Source organism: Anopheles darlingi, chromosome 3, assembly GCF_943734745.1.
Source record: "Anopheles darlingi chromosome 3, idAnoDarlMG_H_01, whole genome shotgun sequence".
Taxonomy (NCBI): Eukaryota; Metazoa; Arthropoda; class Insecta; order Diptera; family Culicidae; genus Anopheles; species Anopheles darlingi.
The window spans coordinates 32,995,310-33,018,438 of NC_064875.1; the positions used below are offsets into that span (position 1 = coordinate 32,995,310).

Here is a 23,129-nt window from a genome sequence, read left to right on the forward strand (position 1 = left end):
CATGCTTGAAGTTTGAACGAGTACTCGTGGATTCGAGTATATTGGCTTTACACAATACTATTTGGTACAGCTGCATTTTAAGCACTTTACCGCAATGTTAACAAGGTTTTTCTTGAAACAAAGCATGCTTGAAGTTTGTACGAGTACTCGTGGATTCGAGTATATTCGTTTTACACAATAGTTTTTGCACTTTTAAGCGTTGGATTCGAGAGAATTCGTTTTACACAATAGGGCCCTAATTAATCGACTATTGGCCCATAAATAATTTACTATTTGGTAGAGCTGCATTTCAAGCACTTTACCGCAATGTTAACAAGGTTTTTCTTGAAACAAAGCATGCTTGAAGTTTGAACGAGTACTCGTGGATTCGAGTATATTCGTTTTACACAATACTATTTGGTAGAGCTGCATTTTAAGCACCTTACCGCAATGTGAACAAGGCTTTTCTTGAAACAAAGCATGCTTGAAGTTTGAACGAGTACCCGTGGATTCGAGTATATTCGTTTTACACAATAGTTTTTGCACTTTTAAGCGTTGGATTCGAGAGAATTCGTTTTACACAATAGGGCCCTAATTAATCGACTATTGGCCCATAAATAATTTACTATTTGGTAGAGCTGCATTTCAAGCACTTTACCGCAATGTTAACAAGGTTTTTCTTGAAACAAAGCATGCTTGAAGTTTGAACGAGTACCCGTGGATTCGAGTATATTCGTTTTACACAATAGTTTTTAGACTTTTAAGCGTTGGATTCGAGAGAATTCGTTTTACACAATAGGGCCCTTAATTAATCGACTATTGGCCCATAAATAATTTACTATTTAGTACAGCTGCATTTCAAGCACTTTACCGCAATGTTAACAAGGTTGTTCTTTAAACAAAGCATGCTTGAAGTTTGAACGAGTACTCGTGGATTCGAGTATATTCGTTTTACACAACAGGGCCCCTAATTAATCGACTATTGGCCCAAATATAATTTACTATTTGGTACAGCTGCATTTTAAGCACTTTACCGCAATGTTAACAGGGTTTTTCTTGAAACAAAGCATGCTTGAAGTTTGAACGAGTACTCGTGGATTCGAGTATATTGGCTTTACACAATACTATTTGGTACAGCTGCATTTTCAGCACTTTACCGCAATGTTAACAAGGTTTTTCTTGAAACAAAGCATGCTTGAAGTTTGAACTAGTACTCGTGGATTCGAGTATATTCGTTTTACACAATAGTTTTGGCACCTTTAAGCGACAATCCTGCCCTTAAATAATTTACTATTTGGTAGAGCTGCATTTTAAGCCCTTTACCGCAATGTTAACAAGGTTTTTCTTGAAACAAAGCATGCTTGAAGTTTGAACGAGTACTCGTGGATTCGAGTATATTCGTTTTACACAATAGTTTTTGCACTTTTAAGCGTTGGATTCGAGAGAATTCGTTTTACACAATAGGACCCTTAATTAATCGACTATTGGCCCATAAATAATTTACTATTTGGTAGAGCTGCATTTCATGCACTTTACCACAATGTTAACAAGGTTTTTCTTGAAACAAAGCATGCTTGAAGTTTGAACGAGTACTCGTGGATTCGAGTATATTCGTTTTACACAATACTATTTGGTAGAGCTGCATTTTAAGCACCTTACCGCAATGTGAACAAGGCTTTTCTTGAAACAAAGCATGCTTGAAGTTTGAACGAGTGCTCGTGGATTCGAGTATATTCGTTTTACACAATAGTTTTTGCACTTTTAAGCGTTGGATTCGAGAGAATTCGTTTTACACAATAGGGCCCTAATTAATCGACTATTGGCCCATAAATAATTTACTATTTGGTAGAGCTGCATTTCAAGCACTTTACCGCAATGTTAACAAGGTTTTTCTTGAAACAAAGCATGCTTGAAGTTTGAACGAGTACCCGTGGATTCGAGTATATTCGTTTTACACAATAGTTTTTAGACTTTTAAGCGTTGGATTCGAGAGAATTCGTTTTACACAATAGGGCCCTTAATTAATCGACTATTGGCCCATAAATAATTTACTATTTAGTACAGCTGCATTTCAAGCACTTTACCGCAATGTTAACAAGGTTGTTCTTTAAACAAAGCATGCTTGAAGTTTGAACGAGTACTCGTGGATTCGAGTATATTCGTTTTACACAACAGGGCCCCTAATTAATCGACTATTGGCCCAAATATAATTTACTATTTGGTACAGCTGCATTTTAAGCACTTTACCGCAATGTTAACAAGGTTTTTCTTGAAACAAAGCATGCTTGAAGTTTGTACGAGTACTCGTGGATTCGAGTATATTCGTTTTACACAATAGTTTTTGCACTTTTAAGCGTTGGATTCGAGAGAATTCGTTTTACACAATAGGGCCCCTAATTAATCGACTATTGGCCCATAAATAATATACTATTTGGTAGAGCTGCATTTCATGCACTTTACCACAATGTTAACAAGGTTTTTCTTGAAACAAAGCATGCTTGAAGTTTGAACGAGTACTCGTGGATTCGAGTATATTCGTTTTACACAATACTATTTGGTAGAGCTGCATTTTAAGCACCTTACCGCAATGTGAACAAGGCTTTTCTTGAAACAAAGCATGCTTGAAGTTTGAACGAGTGCTCGTGGATTCGAGTATATTCGTTTTACACAATAGTTTTTGCACTTTTAAGCGTTGGATTCGAGAGAATTCGTTTTACACAATAGGGCCCTAATTAATCGACTATTGGCCCATAAATAATTTACTATTTGGTAGAGCTGCATTTCAAGCACTTTACCGCAATGTTAACAAGGTTTTTCTTGAAACAAAGCATGCTTGAAGTTTGAACGAGTACCCGTGGATTCGAGTATATTCGTTTTACACAATAGTTTTTAGACTTTTAAGCGTTGGATTCGAGAGAATTCGTTTTACACAATAGGGCCCTTAATTAATCGACTATTGGCCCATAAATAATTTACTATTTAGTACAGCTGCATTTCAAGCACTTTACCGCAATGTTAACAAGGTTGTTCTTTAAACAAAGCATGCTTGAAGTTTGAACGAGTACTCGTGGATTCGAGTATATTCGTTTTACACAACAGGGCCCCTAATTAATCGACTATTGGCCCAAATATAATTTACTATTTGGTACAGCTGCATTTTAAGCACTTTACCGCAATGTTAACAGGGTTTTTCTTGAAACAAAGCATGCTTGAAGTTTGAACGAGTACTCGTGGATTCGAGTATATTGGCTTTACACAATACTATTTGGTACAGCTGCATTTTCAGCACTTTACCGCAATGTTAACAAGGTTTTTCTTGAAACAAAGCATGCTTGAAGTTTGAACTAGTACTCGTGGATTCGAGTATATTCGTTTTACACAATAGTTTTGGCACCTTTAAGCGTTGGACTCGAGAGAATTCGCTTTACACAATAGGGCCCTTAATTAATCCACTATTGGCCCATAAGTAATTAACTATTTGGTAGAGCTGCATTTTAAGCACTTCACCGCAATGTTAACAAGATTTTTCTTGAAACAAAGCATGCTTGAATTTTGAACGAGTACTCGTGGATTCGAGTATATTCATTTTACACAACAGGGCCCTTAATTAATCGACTATTGGCCCATATATAACTAACTATTTGATACAGCTGCATTTAAGCATTATACCGCAATGTTAACAAGGTTTTTCTTGAAACAAAGCATGCTTGAAGTTTGAACGAGTACTCGTGGATTCGAGTATATTCGTTTTACACAATAGTTTTTGCACCTTTAAGCGTTGGATTCGAGAGAATTCGTTTTACACAATAGGGCCCTTAATTAATCGACTATTGGCCCATAAATAATTTACTATTTGGTACAGCTGCATTTTAAGCACTTCACCGCAATGTTAACAAGGTTTTTCTTGAAACAAAGCATGCTTGAAGTTTGAACGAGTACTCGTGGATTCGAGTATATTGGCTTTACACAATACTATTTGGTACAGCTGCATTTCAAGCACTTTACCGCAATGTTACACAATAGTTTTTGCACCTTTAAGCGTTGGATTCGAGAGAATTCGTTTTACACAATAGGGCCCTTAATTAATCGACTATTGGCCCTTAAATAATTTACTATTTGGTAGAGCTGCATTTTAAGCCCTTTACCGCAATGTTAACAAGGTTTTTCTTGAAACAAAGCATGCTTGAAGTTTGAACGAGTACTCGTGGATTCGAGTATATTCGTTTTACACAATAGTTTTTGCACTTTTAAGCGTTGGACTCGAGAGAATTCGTTTTACACAATAGGGCCCTTAATTAATCGACTATTGGCCCATAAATAATATACTATTTGGTACAGCTGCATTTCATGCACTTTACCACAGTGTTAACAAGGTTTTTCTTGAAACAAAGCATGCTTGAAGTTTGAACGAGTACTCGTGGATTCGAGTATATTGGCTTTACACAATACTATTTGGTACAGCTGCATTTTAAGCACCTTACCGCAATGTGAACAAGGTTTTTCTTGAAACAAAGCATGCTTGAAGTTTGAACGAGTGCTCGTGGATTCGAGTATATTCGTTTTACACGATAGTTTTTGCACTTTTAAGCGTTGGATTCGAACGAATTCGTTTTACACAATAGGGCCCTTAATTAATCGACTATTGGCCCATAAATAATTTACTATTTGGTACAGCTGCATTTCATGCACTTTACCGCAATGTTAACAAGGTTTTTCTTGAAATAAAGCATGCTTGAAGTTTGAACGAGTACTCGTGGATTCGAGTATATTGGCTTTACACAATACTATTTGGTACAGCTGCATTTTAAGCACTTTACCGCAATGTTAACAAGGTTTTTCTTGAAACAAAGCATGCTTGAAGTTTGTACGAGTACTCGTGGATTCGAGTATATTCGTTTTACACAATAGTTTTTGCACTTTTAAGCGTTGGATTCGAGAGAATTCGTTTTACACAATAGGGCCCTTAATTAATCGACTATTGGCCCATAAATAATATACTATTTGGTACAGCTGCATTTCATGCACTTTACCACAGTGTTAACAAGGTTTTTCTTGAAACAAAGCATGCTTGAAGTTTGAACGAGTACTCGTGGATTCGAGTATATTCGTTTTACACAATACTATTTGGTAGAGCTGCATTTTAAGCACCTTACCGCAATGTGAACAAGGTTTTTCTTGAAACAAAGCATGCTTGAAGTTTGAACGAGTGCTCGTGGATTCGAGTATATTCGTTTTACACGATAGTTTTTGCACTTTTAAGCGTTGGATTCGAACGAATTCGTTTTACACAATAGGGCCCTTAATTAATCGACTATTGGCCCATAAATAATTTACTATTTGGTACAGCTGCATTTCATGCACTTTACCGCAATGTTAACAAGGTTTTTCTTGAAATAAAGCATGCTTGAAGTTTGAACGAGTACTCGTTTGATTCGAGTAAATTCGTTTTACATAATGAGGCGCTCTCGAATTAAACGAGTACTCGTTAAAACTTCAAGCATGCTTTGTTTCAAGAAAAACCTTATTCACATTGCGGTAAGGTGCTTAAAATGCAGCTGTACCAAATAGTAAATTATTTTTGGGCCAATAGTCGATTAATTAGGGGCCCTGTTGTGTAAAACGAATATACTCGAATCCACGAGTACTCGTTCAAACTTCAAGCATGCTTTGTTTCAAGAAAAACCTTGTTAACATTGCGGTGAAGTGCTTAAAATGCAGCTGTACCAAATAGTTTGTTATATATGGGCCAATAGTCGATTAATTAGGGGCCCTATTGTGTAAAACGAATATACTCGAATCCACGAGTACTCGTTCAAACTTCAAGCATGCTTTGTTTCAAGAAAAACCTTGTTAACATTGTGGTAAAGTGCATGAAATGCAGCTCTACCAAATAGTAAATTATTTATGGGCCAATAGTCGATTAATTAAGGGCCCTATTGTGTAAAACGAATTCTCTCGAATCCAACGCTTAAAAGTGCCAAAACTATTGTGTAAAACGAATATACTCGAATCCACGAGTACTCGTTCAAACTTCAAGCATGCTTTGTTTCAAGAAAAACCTTGTTAACATTGTGGTAAAGTGCATGAAATGCAGCTCTACCAAATAGTAAATTATTTATGGGCCAATAGTCGATTAATTAAGGGCCCTATTGTGTAAAACGAATTCTCTCGAATCCAACGCTTAAAAGTGCCAAAACTATTGGGTAAAACGAATATACTCGAATCCACGAGTACTCGTTCAAACTTCAAGGATGCTTTGTTTCAAGAAAAACCTTGTTAACATTGCGGTAAAGTGCTGAAAATGCAGTTCTACCAAATAGTATTGTGTAAAACGAATATACTCGAATCCACGAGCACTCGTTCAAACTTCAAGCATGCTTTGTTTCAAGAAAAACCTTGTTCTTGTTGTTGCGGTAAAGTGCTTAAAATGCAGCTCTACCAAATAGTATTGTGTAAAGCCAATATACTCGAATCCACGAGTACTCGTTCAAAATTCAAGCATGCTTTGTTTCAAGGAAAACCTTGTTAACATTGTGGTAAAGTGCATGAAATGCAGCTGTACCAAATAGTAAATTATTTATGGGCCAATAGTCGATTAATTAAGGGCCCTATTGTGTAAAACGAATTCTCTCGAATCCAACGCTTAAAAGTGCCAAAACTATTGTGTAAAACGAATTCTCTCGAATCCACGAATACTCGTTCAAACTTCAAGCATGCTTTGTTTCAAGAAAAACCTTGTTAACATTGCGGTGAAGTGCTTAAAATGCAGCTGTACCAAATAGTTTGTTATATATGGGCCAATAGTCGATTAATTAGGGGCCCTATTGTGTAAAACGAATATACTCGAATCCACGAGTACTCGTTCAAACTTCAAGCATGCTTTGTTTCAAGAAAAACCTTGTTAACATTGTTGTAAAGTGCATGAAATGCAGCTATACCAAATAGTATTGTGAAAAGCCAATATACTCGAATCCACGAGTACTCGTTCAAACTTCAAGGATGCTTTGTTTCAAGAAAAACCTTATTCACATTGCGGTAAGGTGCCTAAAATGCAGCTGTACCAAATAGTATTGTGTAAAACGAATATACTCGAATCCACGAGTACTCGTTCAAACTTCAAGCACGCTTTGTTTCAAGAAAAACATTGTTAACATTGCGGTAAGGTGCATGAAATGCAGCTGTACCAAATAGTAAATTATTTATGGGCCAATAGTCGATTAATTAAGGGCCCTATTGTGTAAAACGAATTCTCTCGAATCCAACGCTTAAAAGTGCCAAAACTATTGTGTAAAACGAATTCTCTCGAATCCACGAGTACTCGTTCAAACTTCAAGGATGCTTTGTTTCAAGAAAAACCTTATTCACATTGCGGTAAGGTGCCTAAAATGCAGCTGTACCAAATAGTATTGTGTAAAACGAATATACTCGAATCCACGAGTACTCGTTCAAACTTCAAGCACGCTTTGTTTCAAGAAAAACATTGTTAACATTGCGGTAAGGTGCATGAAATGCAGCTGTACCAAATAGTAAATTATTTATGGGCCAATAGTCGATTAATTAAGGGCCCTATTGTGTAAAACGAATTCTCTCGAATCCAACGCTTAAACGTGCCAAAACTATTGTGTAAAACGAATTCTCTCGAATCCACGAATACTCGTTCAAACTTCAAGCATGCTTTGTTTCAAGAAAAACCTTGTTAACATTGCGGTAAAGTGCTTGAAATGCAGCTATACCAAATAGTATTGTGAAAAGCCAATATACTCGAATCCACGAGCACTCGTACAAACTTCAAGCATGCTTTGTTTCAAGAAAAACCTTGTTCACATAGCGGTAAAGTGCTTAAAATGCAGCTGTACCAAATAGTAAATTATTTATGGGCCAATAGTCGATTAATTAGGGCCCTATTGTGTAAAACGAATTCGTTCGAATCCAACGCTTAAAAGTGCCAAAACTATTGTGTAAAACGAATATATTCGAATCCACGAGTACTCGCTCAAACTTCAAGCATGCTTTGTTTCAAGAAAAACCTTGTTAACATTGCGGTAAAGTGCATAAAATGCAGCTGTACCAAATAGTAAATTATTTATGGGTCAATAGTCGATTAATTAAGGGCCCTATTGTGTAAAACGAATTCTCTCGAATCCAAGGCTTAAAAGTGCAAAAACTATTGTGTAAAACGAATATACTCGAATCCACGAGCACTCGTTCAAACTTCAAGCATGCTTTGTTTCAAGAAAAACCTTGTTAACATTGCGCTGAAGTGCTTAAAATGCAGCTGTACCAAATAGTTAGTTATATATGGGCCAATAGTCGATTAATTAGGGGCCCTATTGTGTAAAACGAATATACTCGAATCCACGAGTACTCGTTCAAACTTCAAGCATGCTTTGTTTCAAGAAAAACCTTGTTAACATTGTGGTAAAGTGCATGAAATGCAGCTCTACCAAATAGTAAATTATTTATGGGCCAATAGTCGATTAATTAAGGGCCCTATTGTGTAAAACGAATTCTCTCGAATCCAACGCTTAAAAGTGCCAAAACTATTGTGTAAAACGAATTCTCTCGAATCCACGAATACTCGTTCAAACTTCAAGCATGCTTTGTTTCAAGAAAAACCTTGTTAACATTGCGGTAAAGTGCTTGAAATGCAGCTATACCAAATAGTATTGTGAAAAGCCAATATACTCGAATCCACGAGTACTCGTTCAAACTTCAAGGATGCTTTGTTTCAAGAAAAACCTTGTTCACATTGCGGTAAGGTGCCTAAAATGCAGCTGTACCAAATAGTATTGTGTAAAACGAATATACTCGAATCCACGAGTACTCGTTCAAACTTCAAGCACGCTTTGTTTCACGAAAAACATTGTTAACATTGCGGTAAGGTGCATAAAATGCAGCTGTACCAAATAGTAAATTATTTTTGGGCCAATAGTCGATTAATTAAGGGCCCTATTGTGTAAAACGAATTCTCTCGAATCCAACGCTTAAAAGTGCCAAAACTATTGTGTAAAACGAATTCTCTCGAATCCACGAATACTCGTTCAAACTTCAAGCATGCTTTGTTTCAAGAAAAACCTTGTTAACATTGCGGTAAAGTGCTTGAAATGCAGCTATACCAAATAGTATTGTGTAAAACGAATATATTCGAATCCACGAGTACTCGCTCAAACTTCAAGCATGCTTTGTTTCAAGAAAAACCTTGTTAACATTGCGGTAAAGTGCATAAAATGCAGCTGTACCAAATAGTAAATTATTTATGGGCCAATATTCGATTAATTAAGGGCCCTATTGTGTAAAACGAATTCTCTCGAATCCAACGCTTAAAAGTGCAAAAACTATTGTGTAAAACGAATATACTCGAATCCACGAGCACTCGTTCAAACTTCAAGCATGCTTTGTTTCAAGAAAACCCTTGTTCACATTGCGGTAAAGTGCTTAAAATGCAGCTCTACCAAATAGTAAATTATTTATGGGCCAATAGTCGATTAATTAAGGGCCCTATTGTGTAAAACGAATTCTCTCGAATCCAACGCTTAAAAGTGCCAAAACTATTGTGTAAAACGAATATACTCGAATCCACGAGTACTCGTTCAAACTTCAAGCATGCTTTGTTTCAAGAAAAACCTTGTTAACATTGCGGTAAAGTGCTTGAAATGCAGCTATACCAAATAGTATTGTGAAAAGCCAATATACTCGAATCCACGAGTACTCGTTCAAACTTCAAGGATGCTTTGTTTCAAGAAAAACCTTGTTCACATTGCGGTAAGGTGCTTAAAATGCAGCTCTACCAAATAGTATTGTGTAAAACGAATATACTCGAATCCACGAGTACTCGTTCAAACTTCAAGCACGCTTTGTTTCAAGAAAAACATTGTTAACATTGCGGTAAGGTGCATGAAATGCAGCTGTACCAAATAGTAAATTATTTATGGGCCAATAGTCGATTAATTAAGGGCCCTATTGTGTAAAACGAATTCTCTCGAATCCAACGCTTAAAAGTGCAAAAACTATTGTGTAAAACGAATATACTCGAATCCACGAGTACTCGTTAAAACTTCAAGCATGCTTTGTTTCAAGAAAAACCCTGTTCACATTGCGATAAAGTGCTTAAAATGCAGCTGTACCAAATAGTAAATTATTTATGGGCCAATAGTCGATTAATTAAGGGCCCTATTGTGTAAAACGAATTCTCTCGAATCCAACGCTTAAAAGTGCCAAAACTATTGGGTAAAACGAATATACTCGAATCCACGAGTACTCGTTCAAACTTCAAGGATGCTTTGTTTCAAGAAAAACCTTGTTAACATTGCGGTAAAGTGCTGAAAATGCAGTTCTACCAAATAGTATTGTGTAAAACGAATATACTCGAATCCACGAGCACTCGTTCAAACTTCAAGCATGCTTTGTTTCAAGAAAAACCTTGTTCTTGTTGTTGCGGTAAAGTGCTTAAAATGCAGCTCTACCAAATAGTATTGTGTAAAGCCAATATACTCGAATCCACGAGTACTCGTTCAAAATTCAAGCATGCTTTGTTTCAAGGAAAACCTTGTTAACATTGTGGTAAAGTGCATGAAATGCAGCTGTACCAAATAGTAAATTATTTATGGGCCAATAGTCGATTAATTAAGGGCCCTATTGTGTAAAACGAATTCTCTCGAATCCAACGCTTAAAAGTGCCAAAACTATTGTGTAAAACGAATTCTCTCGAATCCACGAATACTCGTTCAAACTTCAAGCATGCTTTGTTTCAAGAAAAACCTTGTTAACATTGCGGTGAAGTGCTTAAAATGCAGCTGTACCAAATAGTTAGTTATATATGGGCCAATAGTCGATTAATTAGGGGCCCTATTGTGTAAAACGAATATACTCGAATCCACGAGTACTCGTTCAAACTTCAAGCATGCTTTGTTTCAAGAAAAACCTTGTTAACATTGTTGTAAAGTGCATGAAATGCAGCTATACCAAATAGTATTGTGAAAAGCCAATATACTCGAATCCACGAGTACTCGTTCAAACTTCAAGGATGCTTTGTTTCAAGAAAAACCTTATTCACATTGCGGTAAGGTGCCTAAAATGCAGCTGTACCAAATAGTATTGTGTAAAACGAATATACTCGAATCCACGAGTACTCGTTCAAACTTCAAGCACGCTTTGTTTCAAGAAAAACATTGTTAACATTGCGGTAAGGTGCATGAAATGCAGCTGTACCAAATAGTAAATTATTTATGGGCCAATAGTCGATTAATTAAGGGCCCTATTGTGTAAAACGAATTCTCTCGAATCCAACGCTTAAAAGTGCCAAAACTATTGTGTAAAACGAATTCTCTCGAATCCACGAATACTCGTTCAAACTTCAAGCATGCTTTGTTTCAAGAAAAACCTTGTTAACATTGCGGTAAAGTGCTTGAAATGCAGCTATACCAAATAGTATTGTGAAAAGCCAATATACTCGAATCCACGAGTACTCGTTCAAACTTCAAGGATGCTTTGTTTCAAGAAAAACCTTATTCACATTGCGGTAAGGTGCCTAAAATGCAGCTGTACCAAATAGTATTGTGTAAAACGAATATACTCGAATCCACGAGTACTCGTTCAAACTTCAAGCACGCTTTGTTTCAAGAAAAACATTGTTAACATTGCGGTAAGGTGCATGAAATGCAGCTGTACCAAATAGTAAATTATTTATGGGCCAATAGTCGATTAATTAAGGGCCCTATTGTGTAAAACGAATTCTCTCGAATCCAACGCTTAAACGTGCCAAAACTATTGTGTAAAACGAATTCTCTCGAATCCACGAATACTCGTTCAAACTTCAAGCATGCTTTGTTTCAAGAAAAACCTTGTTAACATTGCGGTAAAGTGCTTGAAATGCAGCTATACCAAATAGTATTGTGAAAAGCCAATATACTCGAATCCACGAGCACTCGTTAAAACTTCAAGCATGCTTTGTTTCAAGAAAAACCTTGTTCACATTGCGGTAAAGTGCTTAAAATGCAGCTGTACCAAATAGTAAATTATTTATGGGCCAATAGTCGATTAATTAGGGCCCTATTGTGTAAAACGAATTCGTTCGAATCCAACGCTTAAAAGTGCCAAAACTATTGTGTAAAACGAATATATTCGAATCCACGACTACTCGCTCAAACTTCAAGCATGCTTTGTTTCAAGAAAAACCTTGTTAACATTGCGGTAAAGTGCATAAAATGCAGCTGTACCAAATAGTAAATTATTTATGGGTCAATAGTCGATTAATTAAGGGCCCTATTGTGTAAAACGAATTCTCTCGAATCCAAGGCTTAAAAGTGCAAAAACTATTGTGTAAAACGAATATACTCGAATCCACGAGCACTCGTTCAAACTTCAAGCATGCTTTGTTTCAAGAAAAACCTTGTTAACATTGCGCTGAAGTGCTTAAAATGCAGCTGTACCAAATAGTTAGTTATATATGGGCCAATAGTCGATTAATTAGGGGCCCTATTGTGTAAAACGAATATACTCGAATCCACGAGTACTCGTTCAAACTTCAAGCATGCTTTGTTTCAAGAAAAACCTTGTTAACATTGTGGTAAAGTGCATGAAATGCAGCTCTACCAAATAGTAAATTATTTATGGGCCAATAGTCGATTAATTAAGGGCCCTATTGTGTAAAACGAATTCTCTCGAATCCAACGCTTAAAAGTGCCAAAACTATTGTGTAAAACGAATTCTCTCGAATCCACGAATACTCGTTCAAACTTCAAGCATGCTTTGTTTCAAGAAAAACCTTGTTAACATTGCGGTAAAGTGCTTGAAATGCAGCTATACCAAATAGTATTGTGAAAAGCCAATATACTCGAATCCACGAGTACTCGTTCAAACTTCAAGGATGCTTTGTTTCAAGAAAAACCTTGTTCACATTGCGGTAAGGTGCCTAAAATGCAGCTGTACCAAATAGTATTGTGTAAAACGAATATACTCGAATCCACGAGTACTCGTTCAAACTTCAAGCACGCTTTGTTTCAAGAAAAACATTGTTAACATTGCGGTAAGGTGCATAAAATGCAGCTGTACCAAATAGTAAATTATTTTTGGGCCAATAGTCGATTAATTAAGGGCCCTATTGTGTAAAACGAATTCTCTCGAATCCAACGCTTAAAAGTGCCAAAACTATTGTGTAAAACGAATTCTCTCGAATCCACGAATACTCGTTCAAACTTCAAGCATGCTTTGTTTCAAGAAAAACCTTGTTAACATTGCGGTAAAGTGCTTGAAATGCAGCTATACCAAATAGTATTGTGTAAAACGAATATATTCGAATCCACGAGTACTCGCTCAAACTTCAAGCATGCTTTGTTTCAAGAAAAACCTTGTTAACATTGCGGTAAAGTGCATAAAATGCAGCTGTACCAAATAGTAAATTATTTATGGGCCAATATTCGATTAATTAAGGGCCCTATTGTGTAAAACGAATTCTCTCGAATCCAACGCTTAAAAGTGCAAAAACTATTGTGTAAAACGAATATACTCGAATCCACGAGCACTCGTTCAAACTTCAAGCATGCTTTGTTTCAAGAAAACCCTTGTTCACATTGCGGTAAAGTGCTTAAAATGCAGCTCTACCAAATAGTAAATTATTTATGGGCCAATAGTCGATTAATTAAGGGCCCTATTGTGTAAAACGAATTCTCTCGAATCCAACGCTTAAAAGTGCCAAAACTATTGTGTAAAACGAATATACTCGAATCCACGAGTACTCGTTCAAACTTCAAGCATGCTTTGTTTCAAGAAAAACCTTGTTAACATTGCGGTAAAGTGCTTGAAATGCAGCTATACCAAATAGTATTGTGAAAAGCCAATATACTCGAATCCACGAGTACTCGTTCAAACTTCAAGGATGCTTTGTTTCAAGAAAAACCTTGTTCACATTGCGGTAAGGTGCTTAAAATGCAGCTCTACCAAATAGTATTGTGTAAAACGAATATACTCGAATCCACGAGTACTCGTTCAAACTTCAAGCACGCTTTGTTTCAAGAAAAACATTGTTAACATTGCGGTAAGGTGCATGAAATGCAGCTGTACCAAATAGTAAATTATTTATGGGCCAATAGTCGATTAATTAAGGGCCCTATTGTGTAAAACGAATTCTCTCGAATCCAACGCTTAAAAGTGCAAAAACTATTGTGTAAAACGAATATACTCGAATCCACGAGTACTCGTTAAAACTTCAAGCATGCTTTGTTTCAAGAAAAACCCTGTTCACATTGCGATAAAGTGCTTAAAATGCAGCTGTACCAAATAGTAAATTATTTATGGGCCAATAGTCGATTAATCAAGGGCCCTATTGTGTAAAACGAATTCGTTCGAATCCAACGCTTAAAAGTGCCAAAACTATTGTGTAAAACGAATATACTCGAATCCACGAGCACTCGTTAAAACTTCAAGCATGCTTTGTTTCAAGAAAAACCCTGTTCACATTGCGATAAAGTGCTTAAAATGCAGCTGTACCAAATAGTAAATTATTTATGGGCCAATAGTCGATTAATCAAGGGCCCTTTTGTGTAAAACGAATTCTCTCGAATCCAACGCTTAAAAGTGCAAAAACTATTGTGTAAAACGAATATACTCGAATCCACGAGCACTCGTTCAAACTTCAAGCATGCTTTGTTTCAAGAAAAACCTTGTTCACATTGCGGTAAAGTGCTTAAAATGCAGCTCTACCAAATAGTATTGTGTAAAACGAATATACTCGAATCCACGAGTACTCGTTCAAACTTCAAGCATGCTTTGTTTCAAGAAAAACCTTGTTAACATTGCGGTGAAGTGCTTAAAATGCAGCTGTACCAAATAGTTTGTTATATATGGGCCAATAGTCGATTAATTAGGGGCCCTATTGTGTAAAACGAATATACTCGAATCCACGAGTACTCGTTCAAACTTCAAGCATGCTTTGTTTCAAGAAAAACCTTGTTCACATTGCGGTAAAGTGCATGAAATGCAGCTGTACCAAATAGTAAATTATTTATGGGCCAATAGTCGATTAATCAAGGGCCCTATTGTGTAAAACGATTTCGTTCGAATCCAACGCTTAAAAGTGCCAAAACTATTGTGTAAAACGAATATACTCGAATCCACGAGCACTCGCTCAAACTTCAAGCATGCTTTGTTTCAAGAAAAACCTTGTTAACATTGCGGTAAAGTGCATAAAATGCAGCTGTACCAAATAGTAAATTATTTATGGGCCAATAGTCGATTAATTAAGGGCCCTTTTGTGTAAAACGAATTCTCTCGAATCCAACGCTTAAAAGTGCAAAAACTATTGTGTAAAACGAATATACTCGAATCCACGAGCACTCGTTCAAACTTCAAGCATGCTTTGTTTCAAGAAAAACCTTGTTCACATTGCGGTAAAGTGCTTAAAATGCAGCTCTACCAAATAGTATTGTGTAAAACGAATATATTCGAATCCACGAGTACTCGCTCAAACTTCAAGCATGCTTTGTTTCAAGAAAAACCTTGTTAACATTGCGGTAAAGTGCTTAAAATGCAGCTGTACCAAATAGTATATTATTTATGGGCCAATATTCGATTAATTAAGGGCCCTATTGTGTAAAACGAATTCTCTCGAATCCAACGCTTAAAAGTGCAAAAACTATTGTGTAAAACGAATATACTCGAATCCACGAGCACTCGTTCAAACTTCAAGCATGCTTTGTTTCAAGAAAACCCTTGTTCACATTGCGGTAAAGTGCTTAAAATGCAGCTCTACCAAATAGTAAATTATTTATGGGCCAATAGTCGATTAATTAAGGGCCCTATTGTGTAAAACGAATTCTCTCGAATCCAACGCTTAAAAGTGCCAAAACTATTGTGTAAAACGAATATACTCGAATCCACGAGTACTCGTTCAAACTTCAAGCATGCTTTGTTTCAAGAAAAACCTTGTTAACATTGTGGTAAAGTGCATGAAATGCAGCTCTACCAAATAGTAAATTATTTATGGGCCAATAGTCGATTAATTAAGGGCCCTATTGTGTAAAACGAATTCTCTCGAATCCAACGCTTAAAAGTGCCAAAACTATTGGGTAAAACGAATATACTCGAATACACGAGTACTCGTTCAAACTTAAAGGATGCTTTGTTTCAAGAAAAACCTTGTTAACATTGCGGTAAAGTGCTGAAAATGCAGTTCTACCAAATAGTATTGTGTAAAACGAATATACTCGAATCCACGAGTACTCGTTCAAACTTCAAGCATGCTTTGTTTCAAGAAAAACCTTGTTCACATTGCGGTAAGGTGCTTAAAATGCAGCTCTACCAAATAGTATTGTGTAAAACGAATATACTCGAATCCACGAGTACTCGTTCAAACTTCAAGCACGCTTTGTTTCCAGAAAAACATTGTTAACATAGCGGTAAGGTGCTTAAAATGCAGCTCTACCAAATAGTAAATTATTTTTGGGCCAATAGTCGATTAATTAAGGGCCCTATTGTGTAAAACGAATTCTCTCGAATTCAACGCTTAAAAGTGCATAAACTATTGCGTAAAACGAATATACTCGAATCCACGAGTTCTCGTTCAAACTTCAAGAATGCTTTGTTTCAAGAAAAACCTTGTTAACATTGCGGTAAAGTGCTTAAAATGCAGCTGTACCAAATAGTAAATTATTTATGGGCCAATAGTCGATTAATTAAGGGCCCTTTTGTGTAAAACGAATTCTCTCGAATCCAACGCTTAAAAGTGCAAAAACTATTGTGTAAAACGAATATACTCGAATCCACGAGCACTCGTTCAAACTTCAAGCATGCTTTGTTTCAAGAAAAACCTTGTTCACATTGCGGTAAAGTGCTTAAAATGCAGCTCTACCAAATAGTATTGTGTAAAACGAATATACTCGAATCCACGAGTACTCGTTCAAACTTCAAGCATGCTTTGTTTCAAGAAAAACCTTGTTAACATTGCGGTGAAGTGCTTAAAATGCAGCTGTACCAAATAGTTTGTTATATATGGGCCAATAGTCGATTAATTAGGGGCCCTATTGTGTAAAACGAATATACTCGAATCCACGAGTACTCGTTCAAACTTCAAGCATGCTTTGTTTCAAGAAAAACCTTGTTAACATTGTGGTAAAGTGCATGAAATGCAGCTCTACCAAATAGTAAATTATTTATGGGCCAATAGTCGAATAATTAAGGGCCCTATTGTGTAAAACGAATTCTCTCGAATCCAACGCTTAAAAGTGCCAAAACTATTGGGTAAAACGAATATACTCGAATCCACGAGTACTCGTTCAAACTTCAAGGATGCTTTGTTTCAAGAAAAACCTTGTTAACATTGCGGTAAAGTGCTGAAAATGCAGTTCTACCAAATAGTATTGTGTAAAACGAATATACTCGAATCCACGAGTACTCGTTCAAACTTCAAGCATGCTTTGTTTCAAGAAAAACCTTGTTCACATTGCGGTAAGGTGCTTAAAATGCAGCTCTACCAAATAGTATTGTGTAAAACGAATATACTCGAATCCACGAGTACTCGTTCAAACTTCAAGCACGCTTTGTTTCCAGAAAAACATTGTTAACATAGCGGTAAGGTGCTTAAAATGCAGCTCTACCAAATAGTAAATTATTTTTGGGCCAATAGTCGACTAATTAAGGGCCCTATTGTGTAAAACGAATTCTCTCGAATTCAACGCTTAAAAGTGCATAAACTATTGCGTAAAACGAATATACTCGAATCCACGAGTTCTCGTTCAAACTTCAAGAATGCTTTGTTTCAAGAAAAACCTTGTTAACATTGCGGTAAAGTGCTTAAAATGCAGCTGTACCAAATAGTAAATTATTTATGGGCCAATAGTCGATTAATTAAGGGCCCTATTGTGTAAAACGAATTCTCTCGAATCCAACGTTTAAATGTGCCAAAACTATTGTGTAAAACGAATATACTCGAATCCACGAGTACTCGTTCAAACTTCAAGGATGCTTTGTTTCAAGAAAAACCTTGTTCACATTGCGGTAAAGTGCTTGAAATGCAGCTCTACCAAATAGTATTGTGTAAAACGAATATACTCGAATCCACGAGTACTCGTTCAAACTTCAAGAATGCTTTGTTTCAAGAAAAACCTTGTTAATATTGCGGTAAAGTGCTTAAAATGCAGCTGTACCAAATAGTAAATTATTTATGGGCCAATAGTCGATTAATTAAGGGCCCTATTGTGTAAAACGAATTCTCTCGAATCCAACGCTTAAAAGTGCCAAAACTATTGTGTAAAACGAATATACTCGAATCCACGAGTACTCGTTCAAACTTCAAGAATGTTTTGTTTCAAGAAAAACCTTGTTAACATTGTGGTAAAGTGCTCAAAATGCAGCTGTACCAAATAGTTAATTATTTATGGGCCAATAGTCGATTAATTAAGGGCCCTATTGTGTAAAACGAATTCTCTCGAATCCAACGCTTAAAGGTGCAAAAACTATTGTGTAAAACGGATATACTCGAATCCACGAGTACTCGTTCAAACTTCAAGCATGCTTTGTTTCAAGGAAAACCTTGTTAAAATTGCGGTAAAGTGCTTAAAATGCAGCTGTACCAAATAGTAAATTATGGTAAAAAACCAATACATACACCTCAACCGATTCTAATAATTTTAGCGGTTATCCATTTCAAAATTTTGCCGTTAGATAACCGATAGAATGAGCCGGACACAGAAATACATGTGGAAAGTGGAGGAGAGGTGGGTAGGGAACGAGTACATCGCTTGTACCTTCCCCCGTCCCTTCCAGATAGATAAAAAGATGATTTAGACATAATAATGGTCCCAAAAACATACACACCTTTTCAGTTAAATATCTTTAAAAAATACATTATAAACGTTAAATAGTGCTATTACGGAAGAGGGGAGGGGGATGCCATTACATTTTCACTGTCGAAAGATAATATTTGGGTAGTTTTTCGCACCATAAATTGATTTAATCTCATGTTTAAGGTTCATGTTTAAGGTCTTGTTCATTCCTCTGGTTATTTAACGGCCAAATTTTGAAATGTTCGCCCCCTAAATGTATGCAATTAGAATCGCCTACCGAATCGATTGAGGTGTTTATATTGGTTTTTTACCCATCATCCTTGTGCTTTAACATCTACAACATCAATTTGTACAAATGGTATGATATGGCAAAAGAGGTTGCTGTCTAGGTCACCATGGTCAGCATCACTATTATCAATTGTGTGGGTTGTTCAAGAACCTTTCGACGATGCAAAACAGTTTTATTCGAAGAAATAATTAATTTCATTAAAACAATCACAGAAAAATACCATCATTTTTGGATTTTAATGCTTGCTATATGACGCACTCTGTAGAAAATGACCGTATGAAGGGGTGTCAATGATATTGTGTTCCTTGTTTTTATTGTTTTTTATTGTAGTATATTATTTTGATTTTGAAACAAAAGCACTTTGCCACGACCCTTAAATTAGTTATTGTGCACTATTTTTGTCATAAAACCGATTAAAACCTGCGGAACAATCACTTAACTATGCAATGCCCATGAGCTGGGTACCCGGGTACCCGGGTGCCCAACGAAGGGGTTAACGCCGGGTGCCCAACCGAGGGTTAAGAGAGCTCAACACTTTAATAGCTTTCCAATAGCAGTATAGATTATTGAACGAATAATACGATTAATACGTTTACATACGCATTACGTATACATATATACAGACGTTTAATATGAAGCATTGCGGTTTTCCTGGTTAATAGAATTCACATATGTTAAAGCTGTTCCTATAAACAGCGACCCAAGCCATCGATGAGAAGCCGTATGTGGCTCGTAACATATTTAAAACTGGGCCAAACACATAGAAAAGACTGCAACACAAACGCATATTCAACTCCATATGAATAAGATTCGGTTTTTTTTAATCACCCATATTTCGAACAGTCGCCTCCGAAGCGTCTCCACTCGATCTACACCGACCTTTATCCGTCAACAGGCCAGCTAGTCTGGCATTTTTGCTAACTAGGCTTAAGATTAGGTTTAATCACCGAGTCCCCCCGGTATAAGGGTTCCAGGGCAGGAGGAAATGCCTGCCTACTTTATTCTCCCTATTATCTTAATAAATACGGCTCCGCCCGTAAGTTACCAACAAAAAATATATATATATATTTCGAACAGCACTCAAATCTCAGGACGCAAGGATAAACCCTATCATACCTACCATACCTACCTACAATACTTTCCGTACCGTACCTACTTTAACGTAGTTGAAGTAATACTATGTTACTTCAAATTGTGTAAATATTTTGATCACTATCAAACTTGTATCAAACGGAGATTGTATAGCTGGATATGTTTCCTGAAGAAAGGTCGAAGCAATATGTTGTAAAAATTTGGTTTGTAGCTGCCTGTGCTTTACGAGTAATTGTTATTTAACTCTAAACTACGGTGGCTATTCCCGTAGGTCGATAACGACCGCCTCTAGGGGATTCGATGCTGGTATGAATTAAATGAACGTCGATAAATATGTCCCCAAAAATAAACAACAAGCAAAATAAAACATAAATTTAAAACTCTGTCAAACATTTTGTATTTCAATTCAAGTGTAGACTCTTAACAAAGAGCTTTTAGAAGGTTTGATGGAATTAGTATGAGGACTATGCATAAGCATGAAGTTCATATGTTTGTATGAAAACTGCCAACATATTTATTAGTATGCGCTTTATGGGAACATTATTCAGGTGTCCGCCAGTCGACTGCCTTGTCGGCCGTGAAAGCAGCCGATATGTTCGTTATAATCTATAGGCAATCGCTCCAGTATAATTATATACCTACCATATAATACTTACACCGATTCCATTCAAATCTCTCCAAGCGGTCCATCAAATCGATACTTACATTCCATCAAAATCTTTTCAACCGTTTCAGAAGAGTAAAACCAATCGCTCGACACCAGTATATGAAATTTGTACGCATAATTATTAAAATGATTGAAAATGAATCGAACATTTTTATCATTTACTGAAAATAATCCTAAATTGACAACCGCGTAGTGTTGCATTATCCTAGCATACTCTAATCACTAACATTTGCGATACCTGAATAAACCTCCAATTCATTCATCCTCTGCTAATCAATTCCCCTCATTCGTTCTTCCTATTGGCATTTCAGTTCTCTCAGCTACAGATCGTGTATATTGCGTTTCGTCAATCTTTTTCTTAGTTTACCTATTCGTTAACTGTTCAATTCAGTTTCTCCGCTGCAACCATTCTGATACATTTGTAAAGTTATCCTAGCAATTGTTGTTTCTTTTGTGATAAACAATGTACATTTTCTAGCTTTACCAAAATTCTATAGATTTTCCCAAATTTTTGGTTTTCCGAAATCCATATTAAACCGCATCATCAGCGTTAATCAACCTCAATGACACCACCTCCAATCTTTGCAGCGAAAACCAAGGAAACCAGCACATCTCTACATCTTCCACAGACAAGTTAAGTTGATACATCTATTGTGTCGTTTACGCTCCCATCCAATCATATTCGTTCTATAGTGTTGCGCAATATATCCGTTGCATGATGTTTAATGTTCTCACATAACGAAATATTGCTTTTGCTCAAAGCGTAGTTTAGTGATAATTGTGCACCGTTGGAGACATAAGTCCGGATACTATAGCGCCAAGATAACAAACGAAAGTTCATTCCCCATCTAATTCTCCACAGTAGCTGGTGTGAATTTTAAAGCGAATTCTTGCGATCAATCATTTCGATTATTATTAACAATTGCACTTCACTCTGTACTGCTTAGCTGAAGTTTTAATATGCTTATTCAGTATACGGTTAGATGACCTTGTACGGTTGATGTACTTAGATGACGGTTAGATGTACTTTCGCTGTGATGTGTTTACTTCTGGTTGATCGTTTTTATGGCGCAGGATTGGTTGTAATGTTGAATATTTTTCTTTTCGATGCCAAAGCTGCATTGTACTTGCTTGAAGCTGTGCTTTAAGTTATGTTCTCCAGATATATGCCGATGTAGTCCAAACGTCAGGTACAATATTGCTCCACAGTAGTTACTAACCGATGGCTGATGTTGAGTCGCATTTCAGATTGCAGCAACGTTGTTGGAGAGCTTCTGATGATGTTGTCGTAGATGGTTGTCTTCTGGTGATTCTATATTTCATTGAATCCTTTTGTATTATTTTGTAGATGATGACAGCGCCGCATGGTTTTCATTTCGTAAAGGTTGTGGTGGATCATTGAAGTGTTCAACGTGAGATTTAGTTTAATAATAACGTCACAAATGCTATTCATTCTAAGCCCTATACTACTACCCTAATATTTCTCAGTCCACGTATTTGCTTATATTATTTATAGAATGTATAGTTTCTTTGTCCTGCAAGTTCCCATTGAAGAAGCTGGTTCGCGTCGATACTCTGGCATAATTGAGAGAACTTCGTGAAGATGATGAAACACTGATTATCAAACACGCAGAATCATTCTCGAAGAAAGAGATCTCCTTTTCTTTTTCTGGTAATTCTGTGAAAATGAATGAAAAGTAAATATACAAAATAACAGTTAATTTCATGAAAAATAGTAAATAAATGTATATTCAAAATGGTCGTAACTACGAAATCTACAATATACACACCTTGAGTCTAGATGAATCGTGGCCGATACCTCCTCGTTGATAGTTGAAATTCTACTCGCTGTTTCATTGGTTCGGATGAGCGTTCTCTTCTGAGGTGGTTTGTAGTTGAAATAGGTCCCACGTGTTCTGTGATGTTGGGTCGAATGGAACGATTCTTCCGAATTTAACTTCGTGCTCCGTGATGACATAGTTGTGGTTGTTGAGGTTGAGGTTGCCTTTACTTTAATGTTGCCATTACATAGTAGTTTCTCGTACATTACTCAATTTTTTGTGTTGTGAATTAATTCCATCTTTTGTTTTCTGGTTCTTATTGTCAGTGTAATTATTAATTTTTACTATTTGTCTATTCCGATAGAAAGTATTGGTAAAAACTGGAAAAGTTTCAAAGTGAAACTCTCTTATCTTACGTACAGACTTCAAAACAGTGTTGTGAGTGTCTTGATTATGTGAGCATTTGGCCTTTTTTTTTTAACAAAGAGGAGAGCTAATCTGATTGCAAAAAGCTATTGACTAGCTAATCTATTCTATTGGTAATC

The 23,129-nt window shown here is 36.4% G+C and overlaps 1 long non-coding RNA gene across 1 annotated transcript in view; it reads right to left on the minus strand.

The window, feature by feature from the left end:
- Nucleotides 1-20,903: 20,903 nt before the first annotated feature.
- LOC125956195 (uncharacterized) overlaps nucleotides 20,904-23,129 on the minus strand; it is a 6,228-nt gene continuing 4,002 nt past the window's right edge. Inside the window, exons 1-2 of the long non-coding RNA XR_007469153.1 lie at nucleotides 22,594-23,129; nucleotides 20,904-22,481 (exon numbers count right to left, since the gene is read on the minus strand). The exon at nucleotides 22,594-23,129 is cut by the window's right edge and continues 4,002 nt beyond it. This is a non-coding gene — a long non-coding RNA (uncharacterized LOC125956195). The remainder of the gene's footprint in view (nucleotides 22,482-22,593) is intronic.